The following is a 25,330-nucleotide window of genomic DNA, read 5'->3' as shown; positions in this document are numbered from 1 at the left end:
AGCTAACGTGGGGGTGACCCAGGGTTCCGGGCTGCGGTCCAGGTGTCAGTAGGCAGTGGTTGGTGAGCTAGTCAGTGACCCGGGAGCTAGTCATAAGGGCCTTGATCTTGTCGCTAAGGAATTTGGGGTGCGGTGGGTAACCCAGGAGTCTATTGAAGCAGTGCAGGGTGAGTTGGGAACTGCGGGTATTCTTGGTGTGTAGTCGGAGTATGGACAGGGGACCGTGTGGCAGGTTGAAGAAGGATGGCAGAATTTTTTCTTGGGAGGAGTCACTGAATTTGAGAAGAGTGAAAATAAGCCATAGCTGCCGTGTGTGTGTGTGTGTGTGTGTGTGTGTGTAGATATAGATAGAGATTTTTTTTAACTGACTCTGGTGCCAAGTATACAGGTGTCGCACTTCTGAAATGTTGGAAGGCATGTCGGTGTTTCTGGCAGCTTGTTTCCACCAAGTGTCTTTTTTTTTTTAAGATTTTATTTATTTATTTGACAGAGAGAGATCACAAGCAGGCAGAGAGGCAGGCAGAGAGAGAGAGGAGGAAGCAGGCTCCCTGCTGAGCAGAGAGCCCGATGCGGGCCTCTCCCAGGACCCTGAGATCATGACCTGAGCCGAAGGCAGTGTCTTAACCCACTGAGCCACCCAGGCGCCCTCCACCAAGTGTCTTTGGGAAAGTTCAGTCCTGCCTGGCTGGTGAAGGCACAGGTCCATTTCTGCCTTCACAGGATGAGAGTAAATGTAAACATGGGCTACTGTCCAGACATCAGGTTTTAGTCTTATTTTCCAAATGCATCAGGTCCAATTTTGTTTCCTTTTTTTTTTTTTTAAAGATTTTATTTATTTTATTTGACAGAGATTACAAGTAGGCAGAGAGGCAGGCAGAGAGAGAGAGAGAGAGAGGAGGAAGCAGGCTCCCTGCTGAGCAGAGAGCCCGATGCGGGACTCGATCCCAGGATCCTGAGATCATGACCTGAGCCGAAGGCAGCGGCTTAACCCACTGAGCCACCCAGGCGCCCCTCCTTTTTTTTTTTTTTAAGGTTTAATTTTTAATTTCTACACCCAGGATGGGGCTCTAGCTTACAACCGTGAGACCAAAACAGCACGTTCCACTGGCTCAGCCAGCCAGGCACCCCTGTTTTCTACCTTCGTCTTCACTAATATACCTTTGAAATAGGGACTTTGCTGATTCTTAGACCATGGTCATTAGTTCACCTGTCTTATACACACACACACACACACACACAGGAGAAGGCTGTGGTTCCATATTTTATAGTTGCTTTGACTATCTTCAGCAACAAGCCTACTTAATGAAAGTAAGGGCAAATGTGATTTTAGAAGGAGACCCAGGGACGCCTGGGTGGCTCAGTTGGTTAAGCAGCTGCCTTCGGCTCAGGTCATGATCCCGGTGTCCTGGGATTGAGTCCCACATCAGGCTCCTTGCTTGGCGGGGAGCCTGCTTCTCCCTCTGCCTCTGCCTGCCACTCTGTCTGCCTGTGCTTACTCTCGCTTCTCTCTCTATGACAAATAAATAAATAAATAATCTTTTTAAAAAAAAAAAAAAAAAGGAGACCCAATAAGTAACACCCTTTTTCTGATCTTGGGCTTAGAACCAGGAGAAATAGACGAATGGCCGGCAGGTGGAGACAAATGTCAGCTTATCTAATACTCATGGAGCTGTTGGAGAACGTAACAGTGTGAGAACCAGATTCGCCTGCCTTATTATTCTGTGCTGCCAGAGTTCAATGCCAGGTCTCTTAAAAGCTTTAGAGCAACAGCAACAACAAAAAGACTCTAAGTCATTAACAGGCCATATAGAGTGATCACGGTATTGCCCCACATTCACTGAATTTAGAAAGCAGGCCGCCTCTAGCTCGTAGCAGATTTTGTCCCTAGAAACCTGTCAAAAGACTCTGCTACTCAGTGGTACATAAGGGAAGGTAAAAAGGCAGAAAAGGTCTTGATTCAGTGTCACTGGGACTCAAGTAATTCTATACCAGTTACTCACTTAACTAGTGAGTATGAACTCAGTTGGGAGAATCACCCATTATGAGGCTGATGAGGACCTGTGTTCATTATATCCTGAGGAGCATCTACCTGTGTTTAATCTTGTCTTTAGCTAGTGATAGTTAAGATGATGCCACCTTCCTGCAATGTTAATTTACACTAGTGGCAGCTCCAAATCCCATCTTTGAGATGCCTTTCTTTTTTATCCAGCATATTCCCCAAACTTCTCAGTACTGTTTGTCTTTGGGGGCCTGTGTTTGCATCCCCAGGCTGCCTTGAGGGTGGCTCCTAGGACCTAGCTTACCCAGCCCCACTGCGAGCAGGCCTTGTTTGGCCACTACGTTTTGCTGTGCAGTTGGTCAGGCCCAGGACGCTTGACTCCTGTGTGTGGGCAGGAGGGTGATCCTTTATGCCATGAATTCCAGTTCAGAATCCCTCTGGCAGGTTGTGTGGTTTGCTGGGTTGTTTTGTTTTTTACTGAAACTGCTCTTTCTTCTAAAGTTCGTTGCCTCAGGGACCCAGCGAGAATGGAGACCTCTGCCATTGCTCAAGATATGGTCTTCAGCTTCTGGAGGTACCCCATGGGGAGTAAAATTTCTTTCAGACACTTCTCTTTTGACCTTTTTTTTTTCCTGTGTTCCCCTGCTCCTTTCCAGAAGGCTCATTGAATTTTTGACATTTTTATTGTTGGAGAGAAGGAAGACCATGGAGCTAGCTCTTTGCTAGGCTACAGAAAATGGGGAAGGAATGAACTTCAGGGCTATGCCCTAGAGATTAGTCTCTCAGTTGTTTTCCAAGACGTCTACTTTCTTTTTTCTTTCTTTCTTTCTTTTTTGGGGGGAGATTTTATTTATTTGACAGAGAGAGAGCACAAGCACGGGGAGCAGCAGAGGAAGAAGCAGATTCCCCCCTGAGCAGGGAGCCCAGTTTGGGGCTTGGTCCCAGGACCGTGTGGGGTCATGATCTGAGCCAAAGGCAGATGCTTAACTGACTGAGCCACCCAGGCACCCAGATGTCAACTTTCTTTTAAGAAAATGTCTCTTAAAAAAAAAAAAAAATCTGTTGGGGTACCTGGGAAGCTCCGTGGGTTAAGCCTCTGCCTTCGGCTCAGGTCATGATCTCAGGGTCCTGGGATCAAACCCTGCATCGGGCTCTCTGCTCAGTGGGGAGCCTGCTTCTCCCTCTCTCTCTGCCTGCCTCTATGCCTACTTGTGATCTCTGTCAAATAAATAAATAAAATCTTTTTAAAAAATCTCTTTTCCTTTGTTTTCATTCTTGTACTGCTTCTAATCTGACAGAGCAGGTTTCTAAAGCTATGCATTTCTCCCTGGATTCCCTGAACATAGGTGGTTCCTTAAGACAGTGTTCCAGGAATAGGCTTCTCTCATCTCCTTGTCAACCTCTGTGGCTGTGGTAATTTCATCAAGTGGCTTTTCTACTTCAGTCTGAGAGAATGACATATTTTATTTGTAATGAGGGCATTGTTTTTGTTATAAATAAAACCTTCCGTCTTTTAAAGATTGAGGCTGCATTGCAAATCCCAGAACTGTAAAACCCTAGCCAGAGTTATTGACAGACCAGCAAGTGGGGATTGATCCTTAAACAAAGGAGGGAAAAAAGCAACACATGAATTCTTCTGGCTTTGGCCTTTGGCCTTTGGCCTTGAGTCTAGCTCAGAACATAAGGGATGGAATTTGGGACAGCCTTTCTGTGCTGTCTGCTGGGCTGGGACTAACAAAGTTTGGAGCTTACACACTTGTGTTCCTTAGCACATGTGGAGTTTAACTGTAGTTTAAAGCCCCTGGCCTGTTGAATTACCTAAAAAACATAGTAAAGGACCAAGTACTTGTTTTGCCCCAATATCTAAAAGATGTGTGTAGGGAAAGACTTCCCTGTACTCAAACGTGTGCCTCAGCACCGCCTGCTCACCAAGATCTTCTCTGCGGCTTAGGCTTTGCAGATGCCCCACAAGGGAGGCAGTGGTTCTGTGGTAAGGTCAAGGTCAGTGCCCACATCTTAACCCTTACATTTTTAAACCATAGCGCTTGTGTAAGGACAGTGTCTTTGCTGAACCATGTGACTGGCTAAGGTACTCATTCATCCCTGTCTGTATATAAAATCAGTTATAAAAACTCTTGCCCGTGGGGGGCACCTGGGTGGCTCAGTCGGTTAAGCGGCTCCCTTAGGCTCAGGTCATGATCCCAGGGTCCTGGGATCAAGCCCCCCATCGGGCTCTCTGCTCAGCAGGGAGCCTGCTTCTTCCTCTCTGCCTGCCTCTCTGCCTACTTGTGATCTCTGTCTGTCAAATAATAAATAAAATCTTAAAAAAAAACACACACAAAACTCTTGCCTGTGAACAAAGTAGCCAGCATCTCCACGTGGCCAACTTGAAAAGTGTGTGAAACTTCTCCAGGACTGGTCCCATCATAGCCTCAACTTGTATGTAGTATTTCACTCCCCGCATTCCTCACCAGGTCTGTCTTATGTTCTTTGCCAAATCACAAGATCCTAACATTCCTTTGACTTAAACATCCCTTCCCCCCTGCCAAAAGTCAGAGCCTATTCCTGTAAAACTTCCAACACAGAGCAGCAGAACCTGTGGGCAGGTGGCTCCCAAAATAAGGAAGGGAAGAAAGGGCCAAGCTACACTTAACCTGGCTCTCTGCCCCTGAACTTCAGCCAGGGGATGAGTTACAGCGAGATGCTGGAATTGTTTAGAGGAAATCCTTCCTTGTGGACCCAAGGAATCAGTCCAAGAAGCATTCCCTTTCTAAGAGTTAAAAATAACTCTTTGGTTTCAGCCTGTGTGTTGGGAATTGGGGTTGAGAGGTTGGCTTAAAGAAGAAAATGAATTCATTTGGGATGTGGTGAGTTTGATGTGATGGTGGGACATTTAAGCAGAACCAGCCTGGTTGTGGTTAGAGAGTTAAGATTTGGGAGTGGTCAGAGTGGTGATAGTTGGAAATACGTCAGTGAAGAACCGACCTTGGGAAAGAATGCAGAGCAAAGACAAGGTCAAAAACCAATCCTTCCCCTGTCAAAGCATAATTTAAAAAACTTGTTTATAAAGGGGGCGTCTGGCTGACTCAGCCGGAAAAGCAGCAACTCTTGATCTCAGGGTCATGAGTTCAAGCTCCATGTTGAGTGTAGAGATTACTTAAATAAATACATAAACTAAAGGAAAAAAAAAAAAAGGCAGAAAACCCCACTTGTATATAAGGGAAAGCAATAATTGATTGATTTAATCTAGCAAAAGCAAAAACAGGATTTATGTGCGAGAAAGAGTAGCAGGAAAAGAAGGAAAAACCACACATTGTGTGAAAATTGTGGCTTTTGTTTCTTATGGGTATGTACATCGTTCATCAGCTGGCAGCCAACAGAGAGGCCGGTATTCTGCCCTAGGGCAACAGAACAGAATATAAAATACCAACTTCACTTGCTTATGGGTTCTCCAGAGGACCTCTAGAGTTCTGGTGAGGTGTATGTGTCTGACTATCTCTGGATGAAGAATGTCTCTCGGTGTCCTTCGTAAGTCCCCTCATCAGTTAGACCAGGTCTGTGCTCTTTCCCTCGTCTGGATCGCTGACCTTCTCCCTTTTAATCTGACTCAGCCCTAGTCCACACTAGCCCTGAGCATTTCAGTCTCCTTCTGAGGTGGCAACATGAGCTGAATATTGTTTTGGGGACAGAGGCTGTATAGCCATATTTAAACCCCTGAATATTAGTAGGCAATGCCAAAAAGAACAAGGGAATCCTAGGTACTCTTAAAAATATTTGGAACCCATTTCATATTCAGTTTACTCACCGGCCTGTTGAGTTGGGAGATTAAGTCCCAAGGATTAGTTTAGACAAATTTAGCTAATGAATATTCGCAAGCCCAGTGAATCATAATTGAGAGCATTTACTTTAGAGAACAAAAATCCTGAGAGAAGTTTCTAACTTGGAGGGATGCCTGGGTGGCTCAGTAGGGTAAGCCTCTGCCTTTGGCTCAGGCCTTGATCCCAGGGTCTTGGGACCGAGTCCTGCATTGGGCTTCTTGCTCCCCAGGGAGCCGCCTTCTCTCTCCGCCTCTGCCTACTTGTGTGTGTGCGCTCTCTCTCTCTCTCTCTGACAAGTAAATACATACATACATACATGTATGGAATATATGGAACATACATAAAACCTTCTTTAAAAATTTCTAACTTTGAATCACTGCTTCTGTTCACAGCTGCTGAAACACACTTTCCATAAAAAAATATATTTAAACACCTCCACACTCCTTTTTAGATGAAGTGCTTGTTTTTTTCTTTTGTCATAAATGTTATAAAACAGAACGTTTCGATCTCCGGAGCTCCACTCCTGCCGTGAGCCATCCAGTTTTCCAAAAGCTCAGGCATGATTCTTGGTTTCATTTTTTGCCAGACTCCCCTCAACAATCCCTCAGCAAACCCGTCCATTTAACTTTCAGCTGCGCACTAACTCCCGTCACCTCTGGCCATCTCCTAGCCCAAGCCAGCCTCATCTCTTCTCGTACCATCTAGCCCTTCTGTGGCTTGTTTTTCATACAGCCATCTGATTGGTCTTTTTATTTTAATTTAATTTTTATTTTGTAAAGTAAATATGTATTTTTAATCTACACCCATCGTGGGGCCCAAACTCACAACCTCGAGGTCAAGAGTTGCACACTCCAGTGACAGCCAGCCAGGCTGATCTTTTTAAAGCATAAAGCAGGTCACATCACTCTCCTGCCTGAAGCACTGCCATGTTTTGCTGCCCTATTAAGAACAAAAGCCAGACTCCTCCCCATGCTCCTTAAAGCACGACCTGACTTGGCCTTTGCCGACCTCTGATCCTTCTTCACAAACCACTCTCCCCTCACTCCTAGCATTCCACCATCTTGTTCCCACCTCAGGGCCTCCGCAGGAGCTACTCACTCTGCCGGAAAGCTCTTCTACCCAATATTTGCCCCTTTCAGTCAGCATTGAGTCACCTCCTCAGAGAGGCCTGGCCAGATTTCCTGGTCTAAAGCAACACCCTCTCCGGATCAGTCGGTGAGGCATCTGCCTTCAGCTCAGGTCATGATCCCAGGGTCCTGGGATGGAGTCCCACCTCAAGCTCTTTGCTCAGCAGGGTGCCTACTTCTCCCTCTCCCCTCCCACCCGTATATACTCTCTCTCAAAAATAAATCAATCTTTAAAGCAGCACCCTCTCCCAGCATTCTCTTTCCCTTTACCCTTCTCTTTTTCCTTAGTACCTGTACTCCTCTTTGTTGCTCTAGCCTACCCTTTCTCCTGCCTTAATTAGAGAGATGAAAATCTGGCTAGCAGCCCTCCAGGTCCACTTGCCTCCTCCCTGCACGTGTGAATACGTGTGTGTGTGTGTGTGTGTGTGTGTGTGTAGGTTGCTTTCGAGGAGGAAAGGTGATTCCCCTGAGCCGAATGAAGGGGACTCCAGAGTCCCCTCCCACCTACTGATCCCTTGAACCTCAGGGCCCAGTGTTGCCATGGTCAAATGGGATGTGCAATGGAGTGGTTGGTGTGAAACCTTGACATGTATCCCCCTGGATTTGGGGCTTATGGCACCATAGAACCTGATGCCTTCTGTCTTCCTGAACAGTCTGCCCACAGCAAGGAAAAGAGGAAGCTACCCTCACTCTGCTTCCCCAGCCCAACAAATTCCAACCCTAGTATCTAACCTGTTACTTTAAATTCTTTTTTTTTTTAAGTTCTTTATTTATTTGTCAGAAAGAAAGAGAGAGCACAAGTAGGGGGAGCAGCAGGCAGAGAGAGAACCAGGCTCCCCGCTGAGCAAGGAGCCTGATGCGGGCTCCTTGATCCCAGGCGTGGGATCATGACCTAAGCTGAAGGCAGACGTTTAACTGACGGAGCCACTCTGGCGTAGTTTTTACTCTAAATTCTATATCCTGACCCCTAACCCTGACAGTGATCTAACTTTTAACTTGTAACCTAACCTTAGCTCTGTTGACCCTGACTCATTCTCTTCTGACACTGACCTTGTAACTCTGACCCTTGGTCCTTAAACTGAAGTCTTAAACCTTAGGCATTTGCCACAGCCCTAATATCTAATCTACTGCAGTCCCTCACCACCACTCTAACCTTAACTCCTCTGATACTACTTTCTAACCCTAACCCAAGCCCTTGTCCCTGAACTTCTAACCCTTCAATCTTAGACCTGGTTTCTAGATCCAGAGGCCCTGACATTCATCTTCCAACCTTATAATCCTACCCTGCTCTCAGCGCTTAATCTGCAAATTCTGACCCATGGATTCTAATGTCAAACCCTCACCCATAAACTGCTAACCTCCAGGATCCCGTAACCGCAGAGCCCCTACCCTGACTCCACAAACAACAAGACAGTACTTCACCCTACCATGAGCCACAGACAAGGGGAATAACAGCAACTCAAACTGCATAGGTCAGAGGACGTAGTGAATGCCAGCAAATTAATCCACCAGGCAGAGAACATGAAACAATAGGACTCTTAGAAAGACAGAAAAAAAAAAAAAAAAAAGCCAGGAAAACTCCCCTAAATACAGGATGTGGTAGACTAGTAGCAAGCCTAAACAAACTTTCAAATCTCAGAAGATGGGCAATGAAAGTCCCTGTTATTGTGACCATACCTCTATGTCCCAACACAATAGCCTCAGCAGGTCCTCCTAGACCCACGGTGGAAGAGAACTGTACTTAGTAAGTGGCAAAGCTCTCAGACACAGATGGATGGCTCAGTAAAGCTCTTGCCCTAGGACACAGAAAAAGAAACCTCAGCAAAATACAATGGCCACCATAACCCAGGAGACAAGAGCCATAGCCAGCATTGCCATTCCCCAATTTCCCTAGAACAATCGCTGGGACACCAGGAGAAGCCCGGAAACAAGCTAACAACCCAGCTAAACAGAAGAAAGGAACCCTATATGAAACCAGCTCTTTCCCCAAATTCCAGACCCTGACCTAGATGGGATCCCAGAATCCAGTGTTCCAACATGAACCAAACTTCAAGAAACAGGTGGAGAAGAAAGAGGAGGAAGAGCAGGAGATGGAGGGTGGGGAAGGGGGGAAGAGGAGGAGGAGGGGGAGAGGGGGAGGAGAGGGAGGAGGAAAAAGAAAGAAGGAGTCCATGCTCTGATAAAGATGGAATCCCAGAATTCTCCCTTTTGTCCCATTCCCAACCCCTTTCCCACCACCAGGGTCCCCATGCACATGTAAGAGACAAAGGACAACTAATGGTAGTAACAGAAAATATTTACCAATGGTACCGAGGAGGTGCTTCATCTTGCTTATGCTCACATGACTTCTACATGTACCTTGTACTTAGGTATAATTTGCTTTAAATTGAAGAACACTGGTGAAACCTAAAATACATACATTAGAAAAGAAGGCTGAAGAATCCATCATCTAAGCCTCCACCCTTTTCTACAAGTTAGAAAAAATAAGCAAACTAAATACAAAATTTATTAAAAAGAGTTAAAAATAAGAGCAGAGATTTCTCAAAATGAAAAAAATCAAAATACAAGCTTATTTGAAATTTTTAATGTACTTATACATACAGCAAAGTGAACAAACCTTAACTCTTCAGATTTTAAATATCTATAACTACACCTGAGTAACCATCACCCAGATCAAGATACAGAACATTTCAAGCATCATCCAAGCAGTTATAATCAATATTCTAAATGAGGTTGGGGAATTTTTTTTTAAATTTTTTTTTTCTTTTTAAAGATTTTATTTATTTATTTGACAGACAGAGATCACAAGTAGGCAGAGAGGCAGGCAGAGAGAGAGGAGGATGCAGGCTCCCTGCTGAGCAGAGAGCCCGATGCGGGACTCGATCCCAGGACCCCGAGATCATGACCCGAGCCAAAGGCAGCGGCTTAACCCACTGAGCCACCCAGGCGCCCCGAGGTTGGGGAATATTTAAGAAAATATTTTAAAGATGAGAGAAAGAAGGAGGCAAGAAACCCTTGGGAGTAATAAGATAATGCTTAGATATTAAATATAAACTACAATAATTAAAATTGTGCCATTGGGATAGGATTGTGTCAGTCATGGACAAAACTTTCAGAATGAGGGTTTTTTTTTTTTTAAGATTTTATCTATTTATTTGACAGAGAGACCACAAGTAGGCAGAGAGAGGGGAGAAGTAGGCTCCCTGCTGAGCAGAGAGCCCAATGCAGGGCTCCATCCCAGGACCCTGAGATCATGACCTGAGCTGAAGGCAGAGGCTTAACCCACTGAGCCACCCAGGCACGCCAGAATGAGGGTCTTGTGTGTAGAAGAATAAATGTTTGAAAAACAATCAAAAATTAATTTTTAAAAATGGTTGGGTATAGACTTGTCTTACAAGATATTTGTATTTCTTACAAATCCACTTTCATCAAATAGTGAAGTATATGTATATGTACTAGTCAGTGGTATTCCATGAGAAAGAGTAATGTTCATGTGGTTGAAAATTCATCTAGAAGGAAACACCTAGACTTTAACCTCAACCATACACATGATAAATTCTGCCTGGCTTTAAATGGGAGAGAGTGAAATACAATGATAAAAATGTTGGAATGAAATTTAGGAAAATATTTTTATATCCTCTGTGGTGAGGAGACTTCCCTAAGCAAGATATGGTCTAGAAGTCATAAAAGAAAGGCTGGACCACTTAAATAAGTAAGTAAATGTCATAAAAGACCAAGAATGAATTGTAGATCATGTTGTAAATTATAGCTTGTTGGCAACTACAATAAATAAATGTCCCTTACCAAATGGCTAATAGATATGACTCTACAAATTGAAAAGTGAAAACATGTCCAGGTAAGTTACAAAAGAAGAAATGAGTTGTCCTCTACTGCTCTTTGGATTAGAGTTCTAATCATCTTGAACGGAGCCTCTGGAGGAGTCGTTTCTTAAGGCAGAAGTAAAGACTTGATGCATTTCTTTTTTAATTTATTTTTATTTTTTTATTTTTCTGACAGATCACAAGCAGGAAGAGGCAGGCAGAGAGAGGAGGAAACAGGCTCCCTGCTGAGCAGAGAACCCAATGCGGGGCTCGATCCCAGGACCCTGAGATCATGACCTGAGCGGAAGGCAGAGGCTTAACCCACTGAGCCACCCAGGCGCCCCAAGACTTGATGCATTTCTATACAAGACAGAAGAAAGAGAAATTAAGGAGTCAATCCCATTTACAGTTGTACCCAAAACCACAAGATACCTAGGAATAAACCTAACCAAAGAGGCAAATCTTGGGATCTGTTAGGTGAGGGTGGATGGCTCTCTGTGATGTTCTTTGGAGCTCTAGTCACTCCCAATTGCCTGCAGCACATCTGCCTTTAAAATGTAATCCTGTGGGGCACCTGGGTGGCTCACTGGGTTAAAGCATCTGCCTTCTGCTCAGTCATGATCCCCAGGGTCCCGGGATCAAGCCTCACATCAAGCCCCACATCGGGCTCTCTGCTCAGCAGGGAGCCTGCTTCCCACTCCTCTCTCTGCCTGCTTTTCTGCCTACTTGTGATCTCTCTCTGTCAAAAAAATAAATAAAATCTCTCAAAAAAAAATAAATGTAATCCTCATCTCAGATCTGGTATCTTCTCCCTCAACAATTACCAACTGGATTACAGCATTTATGTAGAGTTCTTGTTTGTTTGTTTTTTTTTGCCAGAGAGAGAGCGGATCGCAAGTAGGCAGAGAGGCAGGCAGAGAGAGAAGAGGAAGCAGGCTCCCTTCTGGGCAGAGAACCCGATGTGGGGCTCGATCCCAGGACCCTGGGATCATGACCTGAGCCGAAGGCAGAGGCTTAACCCACTGAGCCACCCAGGCACCCCATGTAGAGTTCTTGTCTTTAGCCTTATAGTAGCCAGTCAAGATACTGTTCTACAAAGTCACTTAGCTGGGTTAGCTTCTTCCCTACCCCTTCAGGGTGGTTATGGAATTTAAAACACAGCTTGTGCAATCCTTAGTGTTTGTATTCCATTTTGAGTCCTCCCACATCCTGGCTGGTTTTAATTGTTTATGCCTGTGTATGTGAAACATAACTGTGGTTTCAAGGGAACTTTACCAAAAGATATGCTTGGAGGAGTACTACTCCCCCTCATTCCTGCTCTCTTGTTCCCATTGCTCATTTCTTTCCATCATTTCCCCACCTACTCCCTACAGGGAACCATTCTTTTCTGTTTCCGGTTTACCCTGTCTATGTTCCCTTTGCACAAATGAGCGGATACAGGTGTAGTTTGGCTTATCCTCTTCTTTCTCACACAAATGTAGCCTACAGTAGATACTCTTTGGCATGTTTCTTTCTCCTTTCCGGAATGCCCTATATGTATCAGCTCACAGAGACTGTTCTACTTTTCTTTTTCTACTTTTCTTTTACAGCTGCATTGTTTCTTTATTGTGTGATGTAACCTAGTGTGTTCAACCACTCCCCTATGCATGGACATTTAGGTTGTTTTCAATCATTTGCAATAACAATGCTGCAGTGAATGACCTTGTACGTATATGTTTTGTAGAGAGGTCTTCAGAGTTGTAGATTCCTAGGAGTGAAATTACTGGCTTGGGAGGAAAGTGTATACCTAAGTTTATTAGGTATTTGCCAATAGTTTGGTTAGGTATTTCCTTCTGCTATCGATTTCTAATTTTAGTCCGTTGTGGTCCGATAACATACTTAGTATGATTTCAATCCTTTCAAATTTATTGAACATTTTTAGTGGTCCAGGAAATGGTCTATCCTAGAGAATATTTCACATGCACTTGAGAAATACGTGTAATTCTGCTGTTGTTGGATGGAGTGTTCTATAGATGTCTAGTTAGGTCTGGGATATCTGCATAGGTATAGTTACTCCAGTCTTCTCTTTTACTTTGGATCTTCTGCTTAGTTGCTCTATCCAGGATTTAAAAATGGAATATTGAAACCTCCAACTGTTATTGTGGAATTGTCTATTTAGCTCCTTAATTTGCCTCATGTATTTTGGAGCTCTATTTTTAGTTGCAAAAATGTTCATATGTGTTCTTGCTGGATTGACTCTTCGATCATTATAAAATATCCTTTGTCTCTGGTAGCAATTTGTTTGATACTAGTATAGCCATGTTAAGTTTCTTTTTGTTACTGTTGGCATGCTGCTTTTTTCATTCTTTTATTTTCAACCTATTTGTGTCTTAGGATCCAAAATGTGTCTCTTGTAGCTGGCATCTAATTGGATCATGTTTTTATTCATTTGGTCAATCTCTACTTTTGATTTTAAAGTTTAACCCATTTATGTAGTTGTGGATAAGGTAGAATTGTCCTCTGTCATTTTGCAATTTGTTTTCTATTTGTCTTACGTCTTTTTTTTTTCTTCTGTTCCTTTGTTGTTGTCTTTTCTTGTATGTTAAATATTTTTCAGAGTACTGTTTTAATTCCCTTGTCTTTTTTTTTCTTTTTATTTATTTATGTGGAGAGAGAGCATGTGGTAGTGCAAGTGAGAGGGGCAGAAGGAGAGAATCTCAAGCAGGATCCACACTCAGCACGGAGCTCAACATGGGGCTTAATCCCACGACCCCAAGATCATGACCTGAGCCAAAATCATGGGCCATAGCACAAGGTACACAGCTGGCAGTCAACCAGTGATAAGTGTTAGTCCTCCATCAAGGATAGTGTTATTTTCTTTTTAGTCTTGCCAAAAACGGTTTCCACTGTGCTTTGGTAAAGGGCTATGGGGAGGGACCACTATTCATGCATTCGTTCATTTATTCATTTATTCCTTTTCTCCTCACACTACAGCCAAACATTTTAATGAGTTCAGAGTGTCTCTCTCTTTTTTTTTTTTTTAAAGATTTTATTTATTTATTTGACAGAGAGAGATCACAAGTAGGCAGACAGGCAGGCAGAGAGAGAGGAGGAAGCAGGCTCCCTGCTGAGCAGAGAGCCTGATGCGGGACTCGATCCCAGGACCCTGAGATCATGACCTGAGCCGAAGGCAGCGGCTTAACCCACTGAGCCACCCAGGCGCCCCAGAGTGTCTCTTTTTGTTTATGCGTTTGCATAAAATATGGATTGTTTGTGGTTATTTTTAGTTTACATAATGGTATTGAGGTACTTGAATTATTTCTTTTTCTCAGTGCAATATTGTGAGATGTACTCACACTGCCAAATGTATATTTTTAAAAGATTTTATTTATTTATTTATTTATTTATTCATTCATTCATTCATTCATTCATGTATTTATTTAACAGAGAGAGAGAGCATGAGTAGGCAGAGCAGCAGGCAGAGGGAGAGGGAGAAGCAGGCTCTCCAATGAGCAGGGAGCCTGAGGTGGGGCTCAATGCCAGGACCCTGGGATCATGACCTGAGAGAGGCTTAACCCACTGAGCCAGCTAGGCACCCCGGAAAAGCTTACTTTTAAATTTATATGGAGTTTCAAGAGGTCCTGAGTAGCTGACACTATTGAAAAAAGTTGGAGGACCCCAAAATTCCAATTTCAAAAAACTTACTACTAAGATATAGTAACTCTGTGGCACTGGCATTGGGATAGACATATAAAACAATGGAATGAAATTGAGAGTGCAGGAAAAATTCAAACATCTATGACAAATCAATTTTTGACAAGGGTGCCAAGACCTTTCAGTGATAGAAGGAATAATCTTTTCAACAAGTGGTGCTGGGACAATGAGATAATCACACGCAAAAGAATGAAGTTGGACCTCTGTCTCCCGCCATAACAAAAATTAACTCAAAAATAGATTTCCAACCTAAATTTAATAGCCAAGACTATAAAACTCCTAGAAGAAAACATAGAGGTTTTCTTCTATACTTTTAGTGCAGTAAGAGCAGCAGCAGGGAAAAAAAAAAGATGCATTGAACTTGATCAAAATTCTAAATTTTGTGCATCAAAATACATGATCAGGAAAGTGGAAGACAATCTACAGACTGGGAGAATATATTTATAAATTATAATATCTAGTATTCAGAATATATAGAGAACTCTTACAACTTAAAAAGACAAACAATGCAGTAAAAAAAAAATGGGCAGAAGACTCAAATACACATGTCTCCAGAGAAGGTATACAGATGGCCAATAAGTACTTGAAGATTTTTTAAAAAAATATTTTATTTATTTATTTGACAGAGAAAGATCACAAGTAGGCAGAGAGACAGGCAGAGAGAGGGGGGAAGCAGGCTCCCCAAAGCCTCTACCTTTGGCTCAGGTCACGGTCTCAGGGTCCTGGGATCGAGCCCTGCATTGGGCTCCCTGCTCAGTGGGGAGCCTGCTTCCCCCTTTCTCTCTGCCTGCTGCTCTGTCTACTTGTGATCTCTCTCTCTCTGTGTCAAATAAATAAATAAAATATGAAAAAAAACCTTTTGTAATTAATGTGGTATCAATACAAACTAGATTATTATATATTAAAATCTTTTCATTCCCGTTTTAACTATTAAGAAAATATTTCAGAAAATATTAGTCAATGGGAGTTCTTTGAAAACTGTCTATCTCTCAAGTACCTCCTGGTTTTAGCATTCAGAGTCTGTGATGTTCTAAATTCCCCAGATTGTGCATTCTGATGATCAGATGTCTGTACCAGTGATGGAAGCTGACATGAAAGCTGTTTATCTCACAAGTCTTTTATGGGTTCTAGTGTAAATTTTGGTATTTATGCAGCCAGGCATGCAAGAAAGTCCAGTCCTACCCAGCTTGACATCTCTTGTTGTGACCACAATTACTATTTCTTCTTTTAAGCAGAAGACAAGAGGAAGGAGAGAAAGAAAGTTTTATCTACTCTCCTGTCTTTGCTCTTCACTCTCTTAAAATATTGGACTTAATCTCTAAATCTTAGTTATCCAAGGGTGTTGCTTTTTTCCTTAAAGGAAAGAGCAGATATCAGGGAATCCTTCCCCAGCCTCTGTCAGGCAGTGTCCATGATGAAAACCCATGCCTTGCTGTTCCTCTTAGACCAAAGCATTGGCCATTTCATGTCTAACATGTGATGCGCCCAAAGACTAAACCACGTAGCTCACACATGAAAGCTACAAGAAAGTTGGAAGCTAAAGAAAGTTGAGAAGAGTTCCCATTCAAAGATCAATGAATCAACAGCTGGGAAGACTCTTCAGCCAGCCTCCTCCTCCTCCTCTTCTTTGTCAGATTTCTGTTCTTGGTGTGTAGGGGCTTGAGGGTAACCCTTGTCTGCTGTGGTCCCATGATCTGAATGCTGCAGCTCCTTGCTACTTGAGAACTTTCCACTTGATACTTGTCAAAGTCAGGCACAACATGCTCACCTCAGCAGGTTTCTGTTTCTGCATAGTGTGAATGGGATCCCTTCCGGGGACACAAGCAAAGGGTGGAAGAGATGGAGGAGCAAATCGTGGAGGAGTCACTGGAGGGAGGAGCTAACCAGTAGGAAGCTCCTATCCTGGCTACCTTTAGCCTCCTGACTGGGAGAAGAGAGAATAAAAATCAAGACTTAGGGGATTTGGGAGCAGAGATGACATTCACCGCTGTAAGTAACCTGGTCACTGCCACATATGGGTTCAGTGGCCAATGATTTAATCAATCGTGCCTTTGTGGAACTGTATAAAATTTCTAGACAGGAGAGATTCCATTTTGGCTTCATGGAAGAGAAAATCCAACACTTCTTTCTATTCTCAGTGGATTCTGCCTAAAGATGAGACACAGACTCCTGCTTCAGGTGCCTTCATCTAGGACCTCTGACCACTGTCCCTGGTAGTGGGGTTGGGAGCTTGCAGAAGTAATGCTAGATCAGGAGTCCAGAGACTTTGACAGCTTCAAGATCTGACCCCTGGCACTTATCCAACAATATGAATATAATATAATATTCTGTGAACTCCCAGTCTGAGCTGTAAGTTCCTCATTAGGATGAAAATCCCTTGCCCTACCAACCGCAAAATGTGATTATTAGATTACAGAAAAGAACATGTCTTGGAGGTGAGACTTTCCTTATGAGCATTACTGAGTGACTTGTGTGTGTGTGGTGCTTCAGACAGCAGTGGTGTCAAACTTGTCCCAGCAGAGGGAGGGAGTAGAAGGAAGGGCACCGAGAGAATATTTGTGGGGCCTTAGCGTAGGAGAGGCAGGATGTACATTTTGGCCTATCTTGACTGAAGGAATGATCCCTGCAGCATAGGACAGACCTGAACTTGAGCCATGACTCCATCCATTTACTGGTTCAAAATACTTGGCTTCTATCCCACAAGAGAGTATGAACTGATTGGACTAATGCATGGGAAGAGGGCTCAGGAACATAGGAAATGAGCCACACAGTTGAAGACTCAGCTTTTACTGTGGTGTTATTCCCACACAAGCCCCCTCTGCCCCCACCTGTCAGAGAAAAGCTCTGGGGCCTATCAAGGAAACTGCCTTTCTTCCCACTCCTGTTCTTGGGACCAAGGAAGTAGAGTTCACCTTTGCCTCTTGTAGGTGAGCCCCTGTGCCTGTAGGAAGAGGGAAATCTGGAAGACAAAAAAACATATTCAGAGGTGCTGCTGCTGTCTTCTGACCTTAAGGGGAAAAGCTAGCATGAGAGAGGCTCTGGCTGGCACATGGGAAGCATCAATCCCATTAGAAGGTGGAGATTGAATTAATGGCCAGTGGCCAATGATTTAATCAATCGTGCCTTTGTGGAACTGTATAAAATTTCTAGACAGGAGAGATTCCATTTTGAAGCTCATTTTCCTTTCTTTTTTTTCTTTTTTTAAGATTTTATTTATTTATTTGACAGAGATCACAAGTAGGTAGAGAGGCAGGCAGAGAGAGAGGGGGAAGCAGGCTCCCTGCTGAGCAGAGAGCCCCATGTGGGGCTCAATCCCAGGACCCTGGGATCATGACCTGAGCTGAAAGCAGAGGCTTTAACCCACTGAGTCACCCAGGCACCCCTCTATTTTCCTTTCTAACTAATGAACTCCTGAACTGGGCCAGAAGGGGTCATTGTATCACAAACAGTTGCTTGTAAAATCCAAACTGGTCCTCAGACTGTAAAACTGTTGACACGACCTTTATAAAGACAAAAATTGTTGACTAATGCATCTCAGTTTTATTTGATAACAACTATAAAATAATCAACTAGGTAGTCATCAAAGGCAGCCCAACCGGTTAGCACTGAATTAAGTTTTTTTCTCTTCTTTATATCCTGTAGCTGCCCTCCTTCTTTCTCACAAAAACCGCTTACTTTCCCATGTGAGCAGGACACTTTTTGGGTTACTCCGGAAACCGTGCTTGCCAAATTACGATTCTGAGACCTCTCAGCTAAAGGCCATTGTTCTTTTTCAGCTTTGCCTCTTTTTCTCAGTTGACACAATCATAATGGAACCTCCATAAAAATCCTAGACCAGGGGTCCCTGGGTATCTGGTTTTGGATGGATGCTAGATAGTATTGTCACAATTGTATTAAATTGTGGGATACCCAGTTGGTGTCCACAGAAAATGGGAGGATTACTTGGTGTGGAAAACCCACACATTTGGTGTCAGAAGTATTGGAGGAGAAGGAAATGGTTTTTTTCTTCAGTAGAAGAAGAAAAGGGGTTTTCCCCTTCAGATATGAGAGGCACGAAGAATCGTTTTCAATTTGTTACAGAGCCTCTTAAGATCTGAGAGGCTTGAAAAAAATGTTTTAAGTGAGAGAAAGCACCAATAGAAAGTAGAAAATTGAAGGTGAATGAGACTTTCAGTGTCCAGATGGGAAACAGATGGGCCTGTTGAGTGTAGAGGCTGCCTTTAGGCAACAGGCTTGAGCAATGGAAATCTGAAGAAGGCAAGTGGGTCCACAGTGACCGGAGACCACTGAGCTTATTAGGCAATCCACCTGAAGTAGCCATGGGGCCCTAACTGACTAATTACAGCCACATGCAGTTCCTAAGATTACCAAAAAAGGGAAAATTCCGTAAGTCCCCATACTTCCTCCTTCCGCCCTATAACTATAGCCCCTCGCCACCACCTCCGGGCAGTCTCTGCTTCGTTGTCCTGCCTGCTGCTCCCTAAACTTTTATGTCTCTTATTCTGCCTTGGGTGACTTCTTTGACCACTGGCACTCCTGGCCCCCACACAATCAGAATGCTCCACACTGACATTCCCTACAGTTAAGCATGAACACTGTTTCCTCTCAAACCAGCCACTGACCAGAAATCTGATTCTATTTCCACAGACCCTCAGCACGTTCTTTTGGGGTTTGAGAAATGTAAATATACAGACTCTGGAAATGAGTGTTTTTAAGGTTTGAATGCCTCGATAGTAATCAGGTACTTGACAAAGGTCCTGGGTTTGGAAGTTCTGGAGTTTACTCCCAGCTTTGGTATCAATGACATTGAGGGAATCCTTTCTTCCTTTGGGTTCAGTTTCTACATCTGTAGAGTTAGGAATTGGGATTAAACAAAACTGAACTGCGCTTCTACTCCTCCCTCCTACTCCTCCCTCCTACTATCCTGTAATCCTGGATATACCCCAGAAAATGAGCAAGCATACGTAACTCACCAACTGCAAAGGCAGCCCACACAGAGATGGCCAACACAAGACGGCATTTGAGAAAACCTCCTTCATGGTGGGAGAAAAGCTGTGAAAATATGCAGCCTTTGATGGCTGGAGAGAGAAAGTTCCATGCGAAGTACGCATTCTCATACAGATCTGACTGATCAGGAAGCAAAGTCTAAAGGCTTCGAGTCTGTTCTTTCCTCAGGCCATTTGAAGTAAATTTTGTCTGATGCTATTAAGTTGCTTCATTTATTTCCTAGAACAATTGGACATTAGAAGAAAATAATCCCGGGGTGCCTGGGTGGCTCAGTGGGTTAAATCCTCTGCCTTTGGCTCAGGTCATCATCATCTCAGGGTCCTGGGATCGAGCCCCGCATCGGGCTCTCTGCTGAGCAGGGAGCCTGCTTCCCTCTCTCTCTCTGCCGCTCTGCCTACTTATGATCTCTCTCTCTGTCAAATAAATGAATAAATAAAATCTTTTTAAAAAAGAAAATGATCTAAAAAAGGGAATTTTAGGAGAGCCAGAAAAAAAGAGCTAGTGAGGACTATCTAGGGGGGATCACTTGGTAAAGAATACACACCAAGAACTTTGCAATTAAATGTTTATAAGTTGATCTTTGTCTCTGATGTAAGAAGGATAGTCACTCGGAAGTTCAGTGACACATGTTAAATCAACAGACAATAAAAGAAAGGAAGAGACAAAACAACCCACTCTCATTTCTTAATCTTCCATATTATTACTTTGGTGTTAATATTTAGTAACAATAATAGTATTGAAGGGAAAACCATATGGTATTTGCCAACAGCTTACTTGCATTGTTGAAAATATGATAGTACAAGGCAGTTAACATTATTTATATGCAGGTTTCAATCTGTAAGGAAAATTATATACCCAGGTAATTTCTGACCAAGACCTCCAGGCAAATTATATACCTAGGTAATTTCTGACCAAGACTTCCCTGAGTAAAACAAATAGTAAATTATATAACCCTTTTCCTACTCAAACGTTTGCAAATTTGTATGTCCACTTTAGCTGCCGGGACTCCCATAGTTGCTGTGATAAACAGACTGGACAAGATTTTTTAATTTCCAGTTTGTTGATAATGAAATAACAATGTGTGTGGGAGTGGGTGGTGAGGGAGGAAATGTCTTCTCAAGGCTGAGATGCCTGGCAGTAGAAGACAGTGAACTTTGGTTTCAAGGATTTTTTTTTTTTAATTATTTTTGAGTTAACTCTACACCCAGCATGAGGCCCCGAACTCACAACCTGGAGATTAAGAGTCGCACACTCCACTGACTGATCCAGCCAGGCGCCCCGAAGGAAGGGAGCTCTGAAGTTGGGAATGCGGTCGCCACTGATACCTATTTCTTCCAATTCCAAATTCTGTAATTCTGTAATTCTGTAATGCCTAAATCTCACGAGTTTCTATTTCAGTTTTTTAAGCGTGCTGTCCACTACCACTTCAGAATCTAGTCGTTCTTGCCAAACCTGGACCTAGTTCATAATGTGTTGCATGGTGCTGATGTTTTCCAATTATTTGTGTATGGACCCTCAAATATTACTTGTTGCTGGAATTACTCGGGATCCAGCATCAGTTCTCTATTTGCCCTGTTTTTCCACAGATTCACACTGAAAAATCATGTCCACATTAAGTCAATGGTGGTGGGGGGAGGCTAGGTGACTCTGTGGGATAAGATCTACTTTAATTATCAAAACAAACTTAGGAATTAGATACAGTGTTATCCTCATGTCACTGATCTGGAAAATGCAACACTGTCAGGTTAAATAACTTGCCAATAGCCACATGGCTGATGAGTAGCACAGCTGAGATTTGCACTGGCTCTGGGGTCTTTCACTTTCACACCGCACAGTCTCCAATATGGGTAGCCTCGTTGTATTTTTTATGGAGTATTTAAGAACCTAGATGGTTGTTGATTGCAGCTTTGCAGGAAGCTTGTTCTTGTTTCTTTCTTCTTACGGCAGATTCAGACTCACGGGAGTGGGACGCTGCTTTAAAGAAAGGAAGGAGTGAGAGAAGGAAGATTGGGAAGAACAGAGAAGGGAGAGGGAGATGAGGGAAGAGGCCAAGGATATGGATTTCCAGGTAGGTTGAAACAAGTCAGAGTTCTACCAGCACGGTAGGAATGTGCTCGTCTCCTTAATTCCCACTGGCATTAGTAATTTCAGCATTTCCCTGGGTTGATGATTAGAAAGTGATATGGCATTGTTATTTTATTATTATTTTTTAAAGATTTTATTTGTTTGAATGAGATAGAGAGCATGGGTGTTGGGGAAGAGGCAGAGGGAGAGGGAGAAACAGACTCTTAGCTGAACACAGAGCCCAGCATGGGACTCCACGGGGGGCTGGACCCTGGACCCTGAGATCATGACCCGAGCCAAGTCAGATGCTTAACTGCCTGAGCCACCGAGGTGCCCTGCCTTTGTTACTTTAATTTGCATTTTCCACCCAAATGAATGTGAATACTTTTCTAAGAGGTTGTGTCTCTCTGGGTTGGTCCTTGTGAACTGAAAATTCATACCTTTTCTCCAATTTTCCTTTAGTCTTTCCTCAGAAATTTGTAAGTTATTACTTCTGTGTAACTAATCAAATTTTATAATCTGCAAAGTACATTTTTACTAGATTGATTATTTACATGCTAATTGTATATTAATTATGTTTATAGAATATATTATCACACAAATATTTTTACATGGTATTTAATCAAGTAATTCCATTTTATTATTACATAGTTTCTGCTTTCTTATCTTATTTGGTATGGTTGTCCCTGCCTCTAAATTTGAGATGTAGTCATGTAGTTCTTTTTGCAAAATTGTATTGTTTTATATCTTTAATTTAAATACTTCAGTTGTCTGAATATTTTAAACTTAAAGATTAAAGCTCAGATGTAAATATGGAGTAAAATAGGACTTTGAAAAAATATTTTACATTTACAGAGAGCTACGAAGATGAAGTCATTGTCACCAGCTGGCTCAGTCAGTGGAGCATGTGACTCTTGATCTTGACGTTGTGAGTTTGAGCCCCACATTGGGTGTAGAAATTATTTAAAAATAAAATCTTTAAAAAAAAAAAAGAAAAAGAAATAAATAGATCTTTATAAGCCAACAAATAGCTTTAATAATTTTGAAGACGAATGAAAAAATAGGAAAACAAATAAATAATATCAAGGTGAGAGTCCAATATTGGGTGTTTTATCTTCTAAAAAGAGGAAGCAAGTAGATGGCTTAGTCTCCTCTTGGGACACTGTGTTAGGTGGTGCATATTTTTTTTACTGACCAGAAAAAAAAATGTTATAAAGAAAGAAAAAGGGGGGGCCTGGGTGACTCAGTGGGTTAAAGCCTCTGCCTTCAGCTCAGGTCATGATCCCAGGGTCCTGGGATCAAGCCCCGCATCGGGCTCTCTGCTCGGAGGGGAGCCTGCTTCTCTCTCTCTCTCTCTCTCTCTCTCTCTCTCTCTGCCTACCTCTCTGCCTACTTGTGATCTCCGTCTATCAAATAAATAAAATCTTTAAAAAGGAAGGAAGGAAGGAAGGAAGGAAGAAAGAAAGAAAGAAAGGGAAATCTGCTGTAGGGAGCCATGCAGGAGGCTGTTTGACCTGGCGAGGTGGCAGAAGAGGGAGCTCTAGACCAAAGCTAAGAGGACGGAAAAGCTGAATCACAGCACTTCCACGATGGAGGGGGACATGGCTGATGCCCAAGCAAAGCACAGAAACGTGCTGTACATATCCATAAAGTGTAAGAAAACGTAAGCAACCATATACAGTTTGTTTTAGTAAACCGAGCAATACAAAGAGATCTGTTTTCAGCTCAATCACAAAATAGCCTCTCTGTTCGGACTTTCTTCCATGATCAGTGACTGTCACCATTGAATTCTTCCCTGCATTACCCACCCACCAGCTACCCAAGTCAGCTCTTCACCTCCATTTACAATCAGCTCGTTCATGCCACCTGAAAGAGCTGATGAAGGAATAGAGTGAAAAGAATAAAAAAGATAATAGCAGGGGTAGGGAAACATGTTTAGGGGAAGAAATAACAATTAAAAATTATCCGTAAGGATCATTTGATCTCTGAAACCTCCAGACCTACACTGTTACATGTCCAGTTACATACTGAAGAAAAGAAAGTGGGCAGCTTCTCGCTGATCACAAGCCCTTTGGGTGAGAGAGACACTTACTGTCTCCTTCATTGTATCGGGCTCTGAGACAGAAATGAATGAGAATCTCCCAGCACATGCCATCAGAGCATGGAAACGCAAAGATTTTATTCCTTATATATAAGCAGAAAAATTATAATGTTCCTAATATTTGTGTATAAAACCAGACACTTTTATAAAAGATGATGCAGGAAAATGTAGAATTCTAGAATAGTTTTAAAACAGGTATCCTGGGGTGCCTGGGTGGCTCAGTGGGTTAAGCCTCTGCCTTCAGCTCCGATCATGATCTCGAGGTCCTGGGATCGAGTCCTGAATTGGGCTCTCTGCTAGGTGGGGAACCTGCTTCCCCCTCTCTCTCTGCCTGCCTTTCTGCCTATTTGTGAGCTCTCTCTGTCAAAAAAATAAATAAAATTAAAAAATAAATAAATAAAACAGGTATCCTGGGCACGTGGGTGGCTCAGTTGGTTAAGTGTCTGCCTTTGGCTCAGGTTGTGATCCTGGAATCAGGGGATCAAGTCCTGCGTCCAGTTCCCTGCTCAGCAGGGAGTCTGCTTCTCCCTCTGTCTCTGACCCTCCCCCCTGCTCATGCTCTCACTTGTGTATGCTCTCTCTCTCTCCCTCGAGAAACTAAATAAAATCTTTAATTAAAAAAATATAAAACAGGTATCCTTAGATGATTACTCTCAATGAAATCAAAGTAGGAACAGAAGGGTCCAGCGTATCTGAACCCCTTTCCAAGTATAACCCATCTTGCTAAATATCCCATTCTCTCTGCGTTCTCAGAAAGTGATAGGGCACAGAATGCCCAAATGTGTGTGTGTGTGTGTGTGCTTATTTATCCCAGTCCCAAAGCACACCTTTAATGAAATAATATAACATGATGAGAGATTCTGAATCAGAAAATTGTTGAAGCTTGGGACATAGAACACTGAGGCACAGAGATAAGAAGCCTAGATTTTGCCAAATGATAGTGTACTTTAAAATATTTGAAGACAGTGGGTATTCAAATATTTAAGCTATTCAAAGAAGTGGGTGAAGTTAGGGAAAAGAGAGAGGAAATGAGTTAATAGTTAGAATGGCACAGGCTACTAAAAATAGAGAGAGAATCAGAATGTGAGGGGTGCCTGGGTGGCTCAGTGGGTTAAGCCTCTGCCTTTAGCTCAGGTCATGATCTCGGGGTCCTGAGATCGAGCCCCGCATCGGGCTTTCTGCTCAGTGGGGAGCCTGCTTCCTCCTCTCTCTCTCTGCCTGCCTGCCTCTCTGCCTACTTGTGATCTCTCTCTGTCAAATAAATAAATAAATAAATCTTAAAAAAAAAGAAAGAATCAGAATGTGAGTCCTAGTCTTCTGTCAGAGAGAGATACTGATTATCTGTGTCTGAAAGAGGACTTAAGAACCTCTGTTTGGACTTCAGTCCTACTTTCTAATTGATTCAGTTCTTTCCAGCTTATCTCCTAACTCAGGCCAAAGACCCTTCGGGCAAAGCATCCCTCACAGGAACTGAAACTACCCCTCAAGCAAAAAGAACTGCCCTGAGCCAGCAAGACAGGGATGGGGACTGACCCCAAGACCTGTGGACGTGACCTTCCCTGCCCACCTGCCCGTACTCACCGACCTTTGTCCCACAGTTCCCTCTTACAAACCTGGAAGTATTTTCAGCACTTTGGAGATGGTCTTTGAGAAGCTAGTGTGCTGTCTTCCAGGTGTCCGCCTCTGTGAAATAAATTCCT

At 43.0% G+C, this 25,330-nt stretch overlaps 1 long non-coding RNA gene across 1 annotated transcript in view; it reads left to right on the top strand.

Moving 5' to 3' along the window:
* Positions 1-25,330, top strand: part of LOC122909466 — a 25,847-nt gene extending 517 nt beyond the window's left edge. Inside the window, exons 3-5 of the long non-coding RNA XR_006385145.1 lie at positions 21,413-21,533; positions 22,385-22,457; positions 25,047-25,330. This is a non-coding gene — a long non-coding RNA (uncharacterized LOC122909466). The remainder of the gene's footprint in view (positions 1-21,412; positions 21,534-22,384; positions 22,458-25,046) is intronic.

Source organism: Neovison vison, chromosome 6 (assembly GCF_020171115.1).
Source record: "Neovison vison isolate M4711 chromosome 6, ASM_NN_V1, whole genome shotgun sequence".
In the NCBI taxonomy this organism is placed as follows: domain Eukaryota; kingdom Metazoa; phylum Chordata; class Mammalia; order Carnivora; family Mustelidae; genus Neogale; species Neogale vison.
The sequence above is the reverse complement of the archived record's forward strand: the minus strand, read 5'-3'. Positions and strand labels throughout refer to the sequence as shown.